The sequence below is a fragment of the Manacus candei genome, unplaced genomic scaffold (genome assembly GCF_025592945.1).
Source record: "Manacus candei isolate 608988 ecotype Guabito, Panama unplaced genomic scaffold, ASM2559294v1 h1tg000024l, whole genome shotgun sequence".
NCBI lineage: Eukaryota > Metazoa > Chordata > Aves > Passeriformes > Pipridae > Manacus > Manacus candei.
In genome coordinates, this window is record NW_026138072.1 from 2,932,245 (window position 1) to 2,946,960 (window position 14,716).

A 14,716-nucleotide genomic window follows, 5' to 3' on the forward strand; every position below is an offset into this window, starting at 1 on the left:
AAAAGCTTCTCTTAACTGGAAGAGAAGTTCCATGTTTAATTGAATGTGTAGGACTGCAGAACCATGACCTGTAACAGTGCATGTTTGCTCTCCTCTTGAGAACTGAAATATTGGCATCTATAAGGAAAAAAATGAAAAAATGTGTTGGATGTGGGAAGTATGAGCGACAAATTTAACACTATTACATTTCTTGAGCTAAAGTTGAGCAGTTGTTGAGCTTCAGCCTTATTGAACTACCATCTGGGTTTTTCTCAATCACTGTTTTTTGTCAATTGTTATTACAGTGATCATTATCATTATCTTAATAGGTTTAATGGGCTCTCAGTCTGTACTTCCAAATACATTATCTTTTTAAATGTATTCAATCATACAACTGTTGAACTAAGCACCAAATTACTTACATAGTTTTCTCTCATTTACTATTGATGCAAAATTTGCATCTGTCTCAGGATCTGACAAAGAAACTTTACTATGATGAATTCATTTCACTTCAACAGTGAGAAGGTGCTCTCTGCTCAATGACACACTGCTTTGAGCTATTTGTCAGACTTTGAAAATGCCAAAAATACCTATATAAATGTGAATATATCCATTACTGGTAATCAAGTATTTTCATTTACTACACATCTGATCCCTCCTTACAATTTTCCTTGCTATTTTCCTTCAGTGGCAGTATGAACCCTTCCAGACAGAAGGTAAAAGATTGTGTTCAAACCCATAACAGAACTTCTCTAAAATCAGTGTCAACCCTACTGTCCTATTCTTTAGAGAAGTTTGTGCAAGCTGTATTTTCTATCCATGTTCTCCATGCGTAAATATCCATGTTTCAAGCACACAGTTTTGAAAAATTGTCTCTATTAACATATACTGAGTGTATGTTAATATGTTCTATCTGAGTATATAAACTGTGTGCATGTTATATGTAAACTAAATATATGTTAACATACACAAATCAGCCTTGAAGATTTTATGCTACGGTATTTGAAGCTAACCTAAAATATTATTTACATTTTAAATTAAGAGAGTACTTTTTTTGCCTCAATCTGGAGATGGGAGAAGACAAAACTTTGGACTACCTTGTAAAATTAAATATGGTTTTAGGGAAAGTATTCAGAATCAATAACTGCGGATACTGATTATAGAGAGACACAAATGTTGTGGAAGCCTTTAGAAAAACACGCTTGAGCTGGAAATAACCGTCATTGAGTTTAGTCAAATCTTTTTCTATACCACTTCTACAAGCACTTGTTTTCTCACTTTCACATGCATGTAGACCTGGTGTCAAATGAAGTCCATGATTTAACCAGTACCATAATTGTCTACTGACATAAGGCTTCTTGCCCCATGTTTTTGAGAGACAAATGTCCACTTAAATGGAGAACACTATCAAGATAAAAGTATTGTCACATATATCCCTCTTCCCTTTTTGGATTACCATCATTAATAGACTTAGAATTGAAAACAAGTAAACAATTGTTCACAAAAATGACTTGGAATGACTGAAAATGAGAAGTGGACTAGGTCAGGTTTTTTCTTCCTACATTAGTATGATAGTACCAAGGAGCTCGCTGTCTTTTCACTTCTCCCTGGGAAATTACCTTCATCTGCTGGTATCAGACTTCAAGTTAAAACTTCTTCTTTCCACCATGAAATGTGGGGGTTTTTTTCTCAGTAAATGCTTGGTAAAGTGATCATCTTTATAATTCTTCTTAGGGCATAATCAGAGCTCATTAAGGTTTGTAGGAAGACTTCCAATGAAGTCTGAAAGTAATTCTTAGAATTTTTTTTGTTATGGGTTCTGTTGTCCAATGAGATATGAACCCATCTATGGCACAACCAAACGAAAAAAATATTTATATTCTCAGAAGTTAGCAGATGGTAACATTTGCAGACAAGCTTAATGTAAATCATACAATCACACAACAAAGAAATTTAATTGATTAAAAAAATCTGACAGCTTAACGTGACACAGCAAACAGATGAAACAAGCAACAAACTTTCAAAGACACCTTATTTATTAAATAATTTTTTTCCTTCATTTACTATTTTGGCACCTTTCTTGCTTCATGGTTGAAGTTCTAACACTTTAGATATTCCTTTTGCTCCTAGGGCTTCCTATCCAGTGTAGCTGCATTAATATAGTCTGCAAGATGACATCAATACAAAGAAATACAGAAAACTGTGTAATGGAAATAGCCTCCCTGCATTGTCTTTGTTATTCCCAAATGTCAACTTGCACAATTTTTTTTTATTTTAGCTGGGAAATAGAGAAGTTTAGTAAGCACACTCATTTGGCTGCACTGCCTATAGAGTGGATTTTGAAGTCATCTTGGATATGCATGTAACTTGGTTTTGTACTTATTTCAGAGAAAAAAACACTACAAGCACTATCACAGGAGTATAGTTATCTTGGTATTCATTGTAATAGAGCAAATGCTCTAAAATAGTATCAAAATGAACACACATTCACTTTCCCATAACTTACAGATTATTTTTGTTCTGGTAATTATTGAAAGCACTAAATTAGATTTTGATTAGACTAAATTAGATTAGATTAGACTTTGCTGAAAGTCTGGAGCTGTCCCACTACCCACGCTGTCAGAGATGGGGCACTGTTTGTGGTATCAGATATGTTTATAGAGTAGTTTATGGTATAATTTGCTTTTCAATCATTCATTAATTAGATTTAAAAACAAAAAGATTGCCAGATGCTATAGGGAGGGAGCTGCAGATGTATTTCTTCTCTCCACTATGAGTGCCATGTTGTCAGTTTAGCAAAATGGTTTGCTCTCTCTCTCCCTGCTTTTATGTGCACTCTGTCCTGACCTTAGGGAAACCTTTACTGTTACTCTCACTACTCTTCTGTGGTCTATCAGGACAGAGGATGAAGGTCTCAGAGCAGAATGGCTGGGCTAACCACTGGGGGCCTTACTTTAGACCTAACTCTAGGGCCTTACTGGCAATGCCTTTAGCAGTACTTTAGCCTCTCTAGTCATTTCTGGGTATGTACAAAGTGGGTTTCCAGTACAGTTTAGGCTCACTGCTGTTTTGGTTCTTTATTTCTCTTCTTCTTATCCTCCTTTCTCTTTTATTTTTTTTTCTTTTTTTTCTTCCTCTTTATGAGTTTTCTTAGTTCTTCTCTTATATGTCCTTACCTCTTCACTTCTGTATTTCATTTGTTGTTCACTCTATTCTGTTTGCTAAAAGGGTCAGCAACACGTAGACAACCTGCATAACGACGTAGATGTTAAGTCCACAGGCTCTGAAGTGCTAGCTGTTTATACACAGCCACACCAAACCACAGCTACACATGACAGGAGCCTACAAGGCAGAGCAAATCATCCGATCTAAAAGTATGTCAGGGGACAAAGATTATTTGTCCTCAGCTAAGCACCTCCATCTTCTTGATTTGCTGGTACCATCATGGAATTCAAGGCTGCTTCAGAGTGGGAAGGAAGCGGGAGGGGGAATAGCTGCTCACCAGCAGATCTCTTCCTCTGGGTTCACAGTACAGCACAGTACATCTCTGCTCACAGCAGGATGGGCTCTGGCCCAAACTCTTGTCTTTCTCTGTTCCTCCACAGAAACCTACTAAGTGTATCCTGAAACAGAGCAGCTGGTAAGGCACAGGAAGATGTAAAACCATACATATCAGCTCAGGCTAGCAGTGTAGCTAACTCAAAATCTTGGTCTTGTGAAGAATACAAGGCATAGGACATAGTGTCATGTCAACTTTCCATCATGGTCTTCAGGAAGGTTCTCAGATCTGTGGCTCAGTGCTTTCCTGAACTAAAGATGTTGCATTCCGACTTTTTCTTATTCAATGAAGCATGGATGTGGATAAAAGTTATTTAGGATAGAAACACAAAGAACTGTTTCTTGTGAGCTGAGGGACATACAGAGTTAGGTACCGTGTTCTGGGGATGTGACATACCTCTCAGTGGTTTGACGGAAAGTCTTGTGCCTCCAAGACTTAGAGAGGAGCCCAGGCACTGACAGCTGCACTGTGCAGGAGATGATATGCCCACATACACTCTTCTCAATCTACCTTTCCCTGAAGCACTTCTATTTTTTTATCTTAAAGTCCACTGAAGCCCAAACATACTGTAGATTATTTTGCTTATGCCTCGCTTTCCATCTCCCTACCAGCTCTCTGAACAGCAGACCCTCTCCTGCTTCCATTTGCCCCATCTTTAGAAACCATTACTTTGTCACTGTAAAGATGGATCATTTTTGCTGGTAACGGTTCAGCTGCAGAGTCTCTATTAGTTAGGGTTCTTAAATGTATAATTCCTCTCCTTTTCCTTTGTTTCCCCCCCACCGTCACAAAAACAGGAAAGCAAAATATATTCATATTCCGAATAGAAATTTGGAGGACATGCAAGGGTGAACTACCGCCTCAAGAAGGCTGACAGGTGTGTGGCACTGGGCTGCATTTGAAGGTGCTCTTATGTTCATGTCAAGAAGAAATTGTATTAGACTAATTACTCCAGACTAATTACACCTGTTTTGAAAATAAAACAGAAAAGAAAGGTTGAGTGCCAAGAGCTGTTCTCCAGGAAATGAGTGCAGGTCTGAGTTTAGAATGAGGATGTACCTAAAGAAATTTCACTCACCCATACTGGATCCTCACTCCCTTCTTCTGGAGTTTTAGCACTGCAGAGAAGGGGTTACAAGGCAGAATGAACTAGAAGAAGCCTGACACCATAGCCAAGCTATAAATGCAATCACTCAGGATGGTAAAGTGCCTTAAACTTTCAATAAACCTAAAGAAGTGACACCTGGGAGCAGAACAGACCTATCTCTAAAGGCATGGAGGTCGCAGCACTCAAAAACACGTTTGACCTCTCTCTGCTCCCCGCCCCTTGGCACTTGCACTTTTATCTGTCTAAAGGTCCAGCTCCCACCAAAGACAACCAGGGTCACCCTCACAGGCTTTAGATAGGACACTCCCTTAAGAGAATAGAGATGTGTGACCAAACTCATTAGGAAGGAGGAGGGAAATGAATCAAAGTCTCCCATCTTTTACCTGTTATATTTTACCCTGAATTTGATGTCATCAGTGTATATTGAGTTACATATAAATATTCTTACAGGACTGGGTCCCCAAGAGCATTTGGGCAATGATGTACTGAGTTTTCAGATCATGACCAAAGTTCGGGGCTGACAAGATCAAACTGGCCATGATGGTGACATTTGAAGCACATGTAGTAGCAGAGTTCTAAACGCACAGTTTAACTGGTGCCAGCAGACAGGGTGGAAACGTAATTTGATCCTGCTCTGACTAGGAATTGGAATTAATGGTGGATTGGCCAGCTCAGCTGACTATTCAATTAAGCAACTGACTTAATTCTCTCTCTGGTGTGATCTGTGTTGTACTGAAATAATTATGGAAAATCTGTGGTATAGCTGAGAACAAGATTTGGTATTTGACAGTTATGAGGTGATAACAATTAGACGAATTTCTTCCTTTTCTTAAATGAATAAGGAATTTTCATGTCATAGGCTGGAACCATGGATGTGTCCCTTCCTTTATAAAGTATGTGGAGTCACTTTAATCACTGTTTATAGACGTTCTATCATTCCATCCCTATTTCCTGTCTATCACATATTTGCCACTGCAAATTAAAATAGTACGTTTCTGGCACCACAGGATTCCTAGGTATTAAATAGTTTTTCCTCTGGAAAATTATCAAATAACATTAATGAAACTTTTCTCACCGTATAGGTATTATAAATATTAGGAATGATCTGGTAGTAAAACAGTGATTTTTAATACGGTGTGGAGTCCTTTAAGGACGCATAGTCATTAAACACTATAAAGAGAACAGAGAGGTTTTGAGCTGTACAGTGTGTTATTTTAAGAAAAATAACAGAGTTTTGCAGAACATCCAAAATTAGAATGATCAAAAAGGCATGCCCTTCCATAACCCTCATGCTGTCCTGCTTGTGCTGTTATTTTGAAAGTAAACCTTTCACTGGCATTCATGACCTTTAAAAAGGAAATGCATTGGGCTTTTCTTCCTCCTGTAGTCCCAGTGTCCTTATCATATATGGAAGCCAGAGAGATGGTCTGTTCTCCTCCTATCTCTTTGTTATCTTAAAGGGTAGCTAAGGGCCACCTTCAGCTTGGTTCTTCAATCCAGTCAGCTGCATTGCATTAGCATTTAATTGCATGTACTTCAAAATTGCTTGTTCTGGGCATTGCAGGTACCTCAAAAAATAACATACCATGTAAAATGTGCACACATGCTTGAGGAGGATGGTATGGGAGAGATTTCATAGAAAGTTTCCAAAACACATTAGTTTTTAGTGAAAGTCTACTTTTTCTTAAACACAGAGGAGTATTGTTAGTCCCCAGCACAGAATGGTATTCTTGACTGATGATATGAAACATCTACAAGGAAGTAATTTAAGATACCTTCCTCTCTGTCTTTGCTCTTTACCTGTGATGCGAAACTAGAATCTTCTCCTTGACTGAACAGCAAAAAAAAAAAAACAAAACACTTTCCCTCTCCGATCCCCAAAATGAATCCTGCATATTGCCTTTAATTATTTTTTGATTTCCAGAAAGTTTTAAAAATAAGCATTAGTTTGTTGCCACAACTACAGAAAATCTGAAATTTAAAGCAAATGTTTATCTTGCTTCTATGATTTTCATCTACTGGAAAACAAATTTCTATGGTAAATACAGGAAAAAATTCTTGAGATTAATTATTTTAAGCTGAAACAGATATAAAATGCCAATTTTACTGAATTCAATAAACTAGGATATGGCATGGGAATGACAGCTCAAACTTAGCCAAGTGTCATCAGCAGATACTGAAACAGAGACTAGAGTTACAAACAAGAAATTATTTTTTGTCAAAGGAGAAAAAAAAAAAAGAGTGAGAAGAAACTCAATATAGTATGAAATCTGAGATTCTGAACATTTCCCAAACCAGTCTCGTACTAATCCTTCGTGGTGGGTGATTACAAAGACTTGAACTGGATATTAACTCAGTTCAGATTTTCATCACAAGAAAAAAGAAACCAAGAAACCCCATCAAACCACTGCGACTCTACACCACGACGACATGAGTAAGAATGGCCAGCCAGTAATATAAAATAAAGTTTTGTAAAAAAACACCTTATACATTAATATAACTCTATCAATCCCTGCCCACATCCCCATGACCTCACCCCCGGTCATTCTACCCAGGAATTTTTCCTGGGGAAAAAAAGCAAGAATTATATATAAAACCCAGGAAAACTTGATAGAAATTATTGCTGTGTTTTGGGAGGAGTAGCAGGTAAGGCTGTGGTCTGGGCAGGGTGACATTACCCACTGAATTCTGTTACAACTCACTCTCCTAATCATATTCAGTGCCTTCCACTGGATGCCTATTCATGTATTTTTAAGTAGCAAACAAATTAGTGAAAATCTCCACTTCAAGTCATTAGAGTAAATCCTGAGTCCCAGTCATATGCCTACAGAATCCAGTGCTATCTGTCATATCTGGTGATACTCTTTACCTATGGCTGAAGTTCAGGTGGGGTTTGCTTTCCATGGGACATGAAAAAATCAATTAATGCATTTGGAATCTAAGGTCATTAATTAGTATTTCCATTTTTCTGACAGAGGAAAGAAGAGTTGGTCAGCACCATTCCTCTGATGTATGTGACAACTTCTGTAGCATCCTGACAAAATGCTGCCCACAGACATACAAAATTATTCTGGAAATCTTGGTGACTTCATATTGTGAGTTCAGCACTATACAGGAAAACTGTTTGATATAACATTCATGCTAGCACCACCATGCTGTGGTGCTGTGGAAAAAATATTTTCCTGCACATTTATAAATGAATGGGTTTAATTTCTGGTGAACTTAAGAGCACGTTTTTGTCATCTTGCTCTTCTAGGAGGTTCACTACAATTTTCTTGAATTCCTATCAAAGGACCATAGTTTTGGACAAATACAGGATGATCTTCATAACTTCAGAAATCTGCACTAAGGAACTGACCCAGCGTGGGCTGGTGTCTACCAGGTGGTTCAAACAATTTCTGGTGTTCCTTAGAAGCTGACAGATGCTCTAAAGACAGGTCATCCCTTCCTTTTCCCCCTCCTGATATTGTTTTCATTACATATATACTCTAAATAATTTTAAGAAAAAGAAGACAGGTAGAAAAATAATATGCTAACTGAAAGTACTGTATGACAGACAGCCCATTTTCAAATAGTGCTTTCAAATCATTTTTACCTGGAGCAAAAGTAGCAAGCTGAAACACTTGATGCTTTAGAAAGCAGCACAGAGAAATGACTAAACCTGAAACTACATTCCAAAATGATCTCCCTGGATATCTTTAGAGTGTGTATAAGTTTGGATTAAATCCAGTGAATTGTGTGTTGGTAAGAGCACATACTCTTTCCAATTTACAAAGTCTTTAGTGGCAGACCCAGCATAGAGCCCTTCACAAAACAGGTCTTTCATCACTGAAAAAAGAGCCCAACAGTTACACTGCAAGCTTAAACAGGGATAACTGAAGTATAAGTGATTTTTGCACAGTCACAAACATCAACAAGCTAGTGAAGAGGAAGGCTGGAAGTCATTTTGTCCCTCCCAACCAAAACATTTGTGGTTTTTCAGAGGGGCTGCTGTCAGAACAAGCTGCTCCCCAAAAAGGGACAAAATCACATGCTTCCGTCCCTGAGACTAGCTCAGCTGTTAGAGAATGGTGCTAATGACACCAAAGCTGTGGGCTTGATCCCCATATGGGACACTCAGGAGCTGGACTTGAAGATCCTTGCAGATTCCTTCCAACCCAGAATATTCTGTGATTCATTCCGGGATTCCAGAGCCACCACACCTGCTCCTCCATTCTAGGAAGACCACCTTTCAAAGTTCCTTCTTGCAGGGAAATTAGGTGATTTCTGTTCTTCATCAGGCCTCCAGACAGAGGACTGCGTGGGTAATGCCTACTTGCTCTGCATTAGTTCTCCTTCTGGCACTGAAAATGCACGACCCTTCTTACAGCCCTGCTTTCAATTTCAAATCAGTTGTACCTGTTGCAAATTCATTAGCAAAAGGGGATATTATCAATGTAGGAGACTCAGTTTACCTTGTAGGTTTTTGTAATTAAATAAATCTTCCAATTCAGTAACATTTATATTTTTCAGTGTCCTCTAAATTCTGATACCGCTAATTACCATATGCAGATGAAAAGTTAGGTGTTTCCAGGTTTAGAGTTTTTGAAGACTGGCAAGGAGAAAATAGGTTTTTTCCTTTAAATCAGATGAATTCATGCACACCTACAAAGTAGAAGGAAAAATGTGTCTGCATTTTAGATGTCATAGTAGAGGAGAGAGGGAAGAAAAATTTAAAATAGAGTGTTTCATCCTTCATTCAAATAGTTAATAATGGGGGGGGGGGAGTGGTTTCTAACATAAAAAGCAGGAAATAAAGAATGAAAGTTTAAAAAAGGGGCAATTATTCACATAATTTCTTCCCATAACCTCCAGAGCAGAAAAATATTTTCTTTTACTATATGATTTCTTAGTTTAATTACTACCAACGACATTAGAAGTTTTTACAGTACATTAAGCATTGTTGGTTTAGAAGGAAAATTATGCATTTTGCTTATCAAGAGCAGAGTAATGCTCAAATAAAACCATTTGTCTTACAAAAGCAAGTCAAAAAGGTATTAAGTTTGGAAGGAACTAAACCAAATACTAAGTAACATTTTTAATTGGGTCATTAGCATTTTAGAAGCCAAGCAAGAAGGACTAGTCCCTGCCATATACATAAACAAAAAACAGATATCCAGCATGCAGCTCAATGTGTGTTTTAAATAACCGCTGAGTACTAACTTAGGCCTCTTCACTGAATAAAAATCTGAATATCACCCATAAAATGCCATTCTATCCGCAGCAATAGAAAGCTGCAGTCTCAGTTTCAGAATATCAGCTTTTCAGCAGAAAAAAGATAATCCCAAGTAATTTTTTTTCCAGATTTATTTCTTTCTTTTTAAAGACTTTCCATTATTTGCGTCTATCTAATTCTTTCTCGTCCAAGATGATGTTCATTCCTTTTCAGTGGTCCTCTAGGACAGAAAACTAGAATGAGGAAAAATACTGCACTCAAGAAGAAAACCACTGTTTGGTTTTAACAGGTGGTCTATTTTTAAAAATAGGTTGGGGTATAAAATTAGTCCATCAAACAAATGAAAAATCTGTAGCAGTCTCACAGCACTTATAAGGTCTGTTTGAAGGAGCAGTTTGTTTCATTGCATGAGTTGCTACTGAGGAACATACATTAGTGCTCGAAAGCTATGGCTCATTTTTTGCCAGCTAATATTTCCTTACACAGTGTTACCTGATTAGTGTCCTTAAACCACAGCCATAGAAAAACCCTATTACCTTATGCAGCCTTTACGGCTTTTATTTCTCATGGTGCTGTTCTGCTGATGTGCCTAGCAGAATGAAGTTATTCATCCAGACGGACATTTTTCTGCATCATTGTGTCCTTGCAATTTCAAAGATTAGAAACAACTTAAGCATTCTCTGGGGTAATCCATACTCTTCTGCCTCTGTATTTTAGGCTTATCTTGTGTTGCTATCATGATTCATCCCTTTGTGCTTCTCCCATTCTAAATTCTGTATATCTGTTTGTCACTACTAGAAACAGCACTTTAAAAACATGACACTATGTTTATCTGTGAGATGCACATCATGGCTTTCACATCATGGCTTTCAGATGCAGTATCTGCTCTGCATCCAGATAGTCTGAAGGCAAGGTTCTTACTGATTAGCTTGTTTAAAAGAATCAAAACCAATCAAAAACCAAACAAACCAACAACAAAGCCCCAAAACCAACTAAAAATGAAAAAACTTACAACAGCACCAAACCTCACTAAGATTCAAAGATTCAAATTAACTCCTGGTCAGAATCTCTACATTAAAGATGCCAAAATGTTACTAGGAATGTAACTCAGTGCTACTATTCTGCATCCAAAACTCCCATTCTCAATAGTATTCACCATTAAAGAAGCTGGTCCTAAACATAAAAAGGCAACTGACATTTACACAAAGACTTCTCTCAGCTTCTGTGCTGTTTGAATTAGATATGTTACCTTAAGATTCCCACAGGCTACAACCTGTTTCTGTAACAACTTTGCCATTACTTTTGAGGTTTTATTTTTCTATTTCAAAAAAAAAGGAAAATTCCTCTACATTTTACTTCATTATACTTGAAAGCAAATCAAATGGAAATAACGGCTTTAAATAATACTCTGGGAAAATACATACACTGAGTGACTATATTTATGCTATATACATAAATATAGCATATATATTTATGCTATATTTATTTATATATCTATAAATATGGCTCTTAGCAATAGAAGCAATAACACTTGAAGCAAAGTAAACACAGTCTCTCTCTTTTTGGTTTTGGTTGTTGTGCCAATATTTTTTATAATGTTGAGGTGAATAATTGAAAATTCATTTCACAAATATTTAATTTGTGCCATAAGACGGTAGTAGATCTGTACTCCAACCAGACTCAGATTATACCTTTCTCTGCTTGCAAGTATCTCAGCAATGTGAGATAAGGATAACATGTCAGCAAAAGAATCATCTTCTTGATACCTCAAGAAAGATATTAGTTCTGTTACAAATTCCTGTTATACTGAATCATGTTAGAGCTCTCCCAGCAATAAATTACACAAAGTGAAAACAAATAAACTCCAGATGACTGCAAAAGTGTATCATTTGAAAGAAAAATAAAGCCAAGAGGTAAAATCTAAGAATGAAGTTTGAAATTCAAGCTCTACTTTTTACTGTCAAATTACTAAGCATTCCTTTAAAAATGTTTTTTCTCTGTGCTCATTATTGAGGACTGGGTTTTAAAATAGTATGTACTGCTTTCGGTCACCTACTGTGATTTTGAACACACGTGTTCTTATTTATATATTTCTGACAATGTCTGAGAGAAAGAATTTGTTGTATACACGTCCTAAATCAATAATACATTAATGTTTATCATCTTCAGAAAGAAAGTCTGTACCTAAAGGCTGTGGTTGGCTCTTACCTATATGACAAACCGGACTTCTGAACTAACCAGACCAAAACCTACAAGTGATTGCAATCCTGAGTAACACTCTGCAGTTTGAGCAAAATACCACTACAAATGTAGAGCTTATGGGGTTCTTTTTTTGTGTTTGGAAGACTCTTCTACTTCTCACTTAAAGTAAAAAGTGGTATTCCAGGTGTTTAACATGTAACTGTCAAAATAGATGTCCAAATAATCTACTAAATTTGGGTCAGTATAAGTCACAAAAAAATAAACCCAGATATCCCAAGCAAAAAATATGGTAAGTAGTTTTCACAGCAGTGCCTGGCATACACTTTCTATTAGCAGAGGATTCTTTGTGGGTTAAAATATAATGAAATAAACCTAATAACTGGTGCCAAACTAAATGGAGCTGCAACATTAAGCTAAGAAGTTCAAGAAACAAGCTATTTTAATCTCCTTTGGCAGAACCCATCAGCTGCTCCCAAAGCAAACAGAATCTACAACTTACCCAGAAACTGGGCTGAATTCGTAGTAGAACATTCCTTCCTATGAAAAAACTTGCACAAAGATGCCAGATAGAGTGGGGCAGAAAGTCCTTTCCACTAGTTGGTTCAGTGAGGGGTGGGAGCAGAAGGCTGTCACAGGGCGGAAGCGCAGCCCAGGTACCCTGGTGGGAGCAGGAGCTGGAGAGGGGCAGCTAGAGCTGCCTGCTGGCTCTCTGCCCTATCTGCTCACCATTTGTAGCCTCTCTGTCTGGGCTCTGGGCAGTCTGCAGAGGACCCCGCACTTCAGAGAGATGCAGCTTGAAGAAATACTGAATCATAAGATGAATAACTCTCCTTCTGCAAAGAAATGGACACCTGTCCCAATTCTTCCCCCACCTCTACATTCTGCTTCTATAAAAGTGTGCAGGAGGGGATTTTTCTCTTCCAATATTTGAACATACCCTTGCATTCAATCACTCATTTCACATGACAGTTCTGATGGTTGTGATACATTAATGACCAACATGAAAAATGCTATTGGTGTCTATAACAATGCAAACAACAGATAAACAATTGAGTCCATCCTATTACTGATGCAGGTAATTAGCCTCACTGTTGTTATATACTACACAACATAAACTTTTTGTTTTCTTTTTTTCCACAAGAGAATCAGGAACTTTTTTTAACACCTCTTAAATGTTATTGTTTCTGGACTAATCATATACATAGATAGGTAGAGAAAAACCTGTGTAATCCTAAACACAATACAGTTAGAAGGAAAAAAACCCAATGGCCCTGGTAATTCTTCTCCTGATATAGCACAGGTTGGTGGGTTGGAGCAGACTTCAGTAGAGAAATGAAATACATTGATTTGCCTATGACACAGCTCCTCTCTATATTTCAGCAATGGTCCAGTGACTCTTACTGAAACTGCACTGATAAAGTTAGTGAAGCCCGTAACAAGATTCTGGTAGGACTTATATATGCGAAATTCACAGCAGATTATGCTTTGTTTCTAGCCTTGCTGGGAAATTCTGGTTAAACCATATGGTATTAGCACCAGTATCTAAAAACCAGACTATAGGTATTTATAGCATAAATAGACTGCTTGTCAATGCATATGATTATTATCCTTTTATCAGTTAAATGTGTAGCTGATTAGTGCCTTTTCTTAATACAAAAGCATATATATATTGCACTTCTAAAAAGTTAACCATAAAAGAATTTTACTTAACTTACCAATTGTTGAAGCTGGAAGGAGTCTTGCCCTAAACTCTACCTGTTCTCAAGTTTGTAATATCTGTGTCTCTCTCCCTCTTTCTCCCTCCCCCCATGCAGAGATTGCAGTAAACTTAGAAAACTAGCAGGGACAATGTTTCAAATGACTTAAGAAAGAGAACAGGAACAATCATTTCGTTCTCTTTTTTTCAGATGAGTACAGTACCTTCAGAAAGAAGGAAGGAAGGGAGGGGAGAGGAAGTCAACAACCCTTTGCTTTCCTGCAAAAAAATAAGGAAACAGCAGATAGCAATCTCGTTTTCTCTCAAACAAAATGTTTGGAAAAATAAATATGTCCAATCCAAAAGGAATTCCTCAAGTGTTATATCTGCATTATTGGCTTCATAAAACCTTCTTTACGGCTCGTTATGTGCAACTACATGAAATGAATTTCCAAAATAGTGGGTAGGAATAAGACAACCGTCTCTTATGCAGAACAATTAGCCATAAGCTTGCATAGATAATGAAGGTTTTTACTCTGGAGAAAAACGGCTTATAGATGAATACACAGATCTTGTTTCCATGGTGATATAGGTGAAAAAAAACCACCTAAACCCCCTCTTTACTCTGACCGCAGGAAAATATCACATTGGATGTTTATAAAATGCTGTGGGAAAAAAAAGGGGAGGGGTGAAAGGGAGAGAAAAATGTTAAGACTCATAGCTTGATATTGGAGGTACAGCAACAAGTCATTTATCTCAAAGAATTATAGAGGACATCCTGATTTATTCAAACAAAACCAATGTGCTATGTTCTAGAACAGATTTCATACCTTATTTTGTTTCTTTCTTTCCCCATTAAACTTATTTTGACAAAGAGATACTGGCCAGCTGCCTGGAATTATACGTGGGATAAGTTTAGTTTGTTGTGCTCCACTGTGTTTTTGTTTGCTTGTATCT

General features: G+C 37.3%; 1 protein-coding gene across 6 annotated transcripts in view; it reads right to left on the reverse strand.

Annotated features, from left to right (window-relative positions):
- The window catches only part of ZNF366 (zinc finger protein 366), a 32,800-nt gene extending 18,881 nt beyond the window's left edge, over nt 1-13,919 (reverse strand). For 2 of the 6 annotated variants that reach the window (XM_051788388.1, XM_051788387.1), the window contains exon 1: nt 13,779-13,919. The gene's annotated coding sequence lies outside the window, so the exon portion shown is untranslated. Of the gene's footprint in view, nt 1-68; nt 89-3,155; nt 3,229-3,394; nt 3,668-12,562; nt 12,885-13,778 lie in introns of those variants that run through there. The other 4 variants (XM_051788392.1, XM_051788389.1, XM_051788390.1 and 1 more) reach the window with 3 other exon arrangements.
- Between the last annotated feature and the right edge of the window lie 797 nt (nt 13,920-14,716).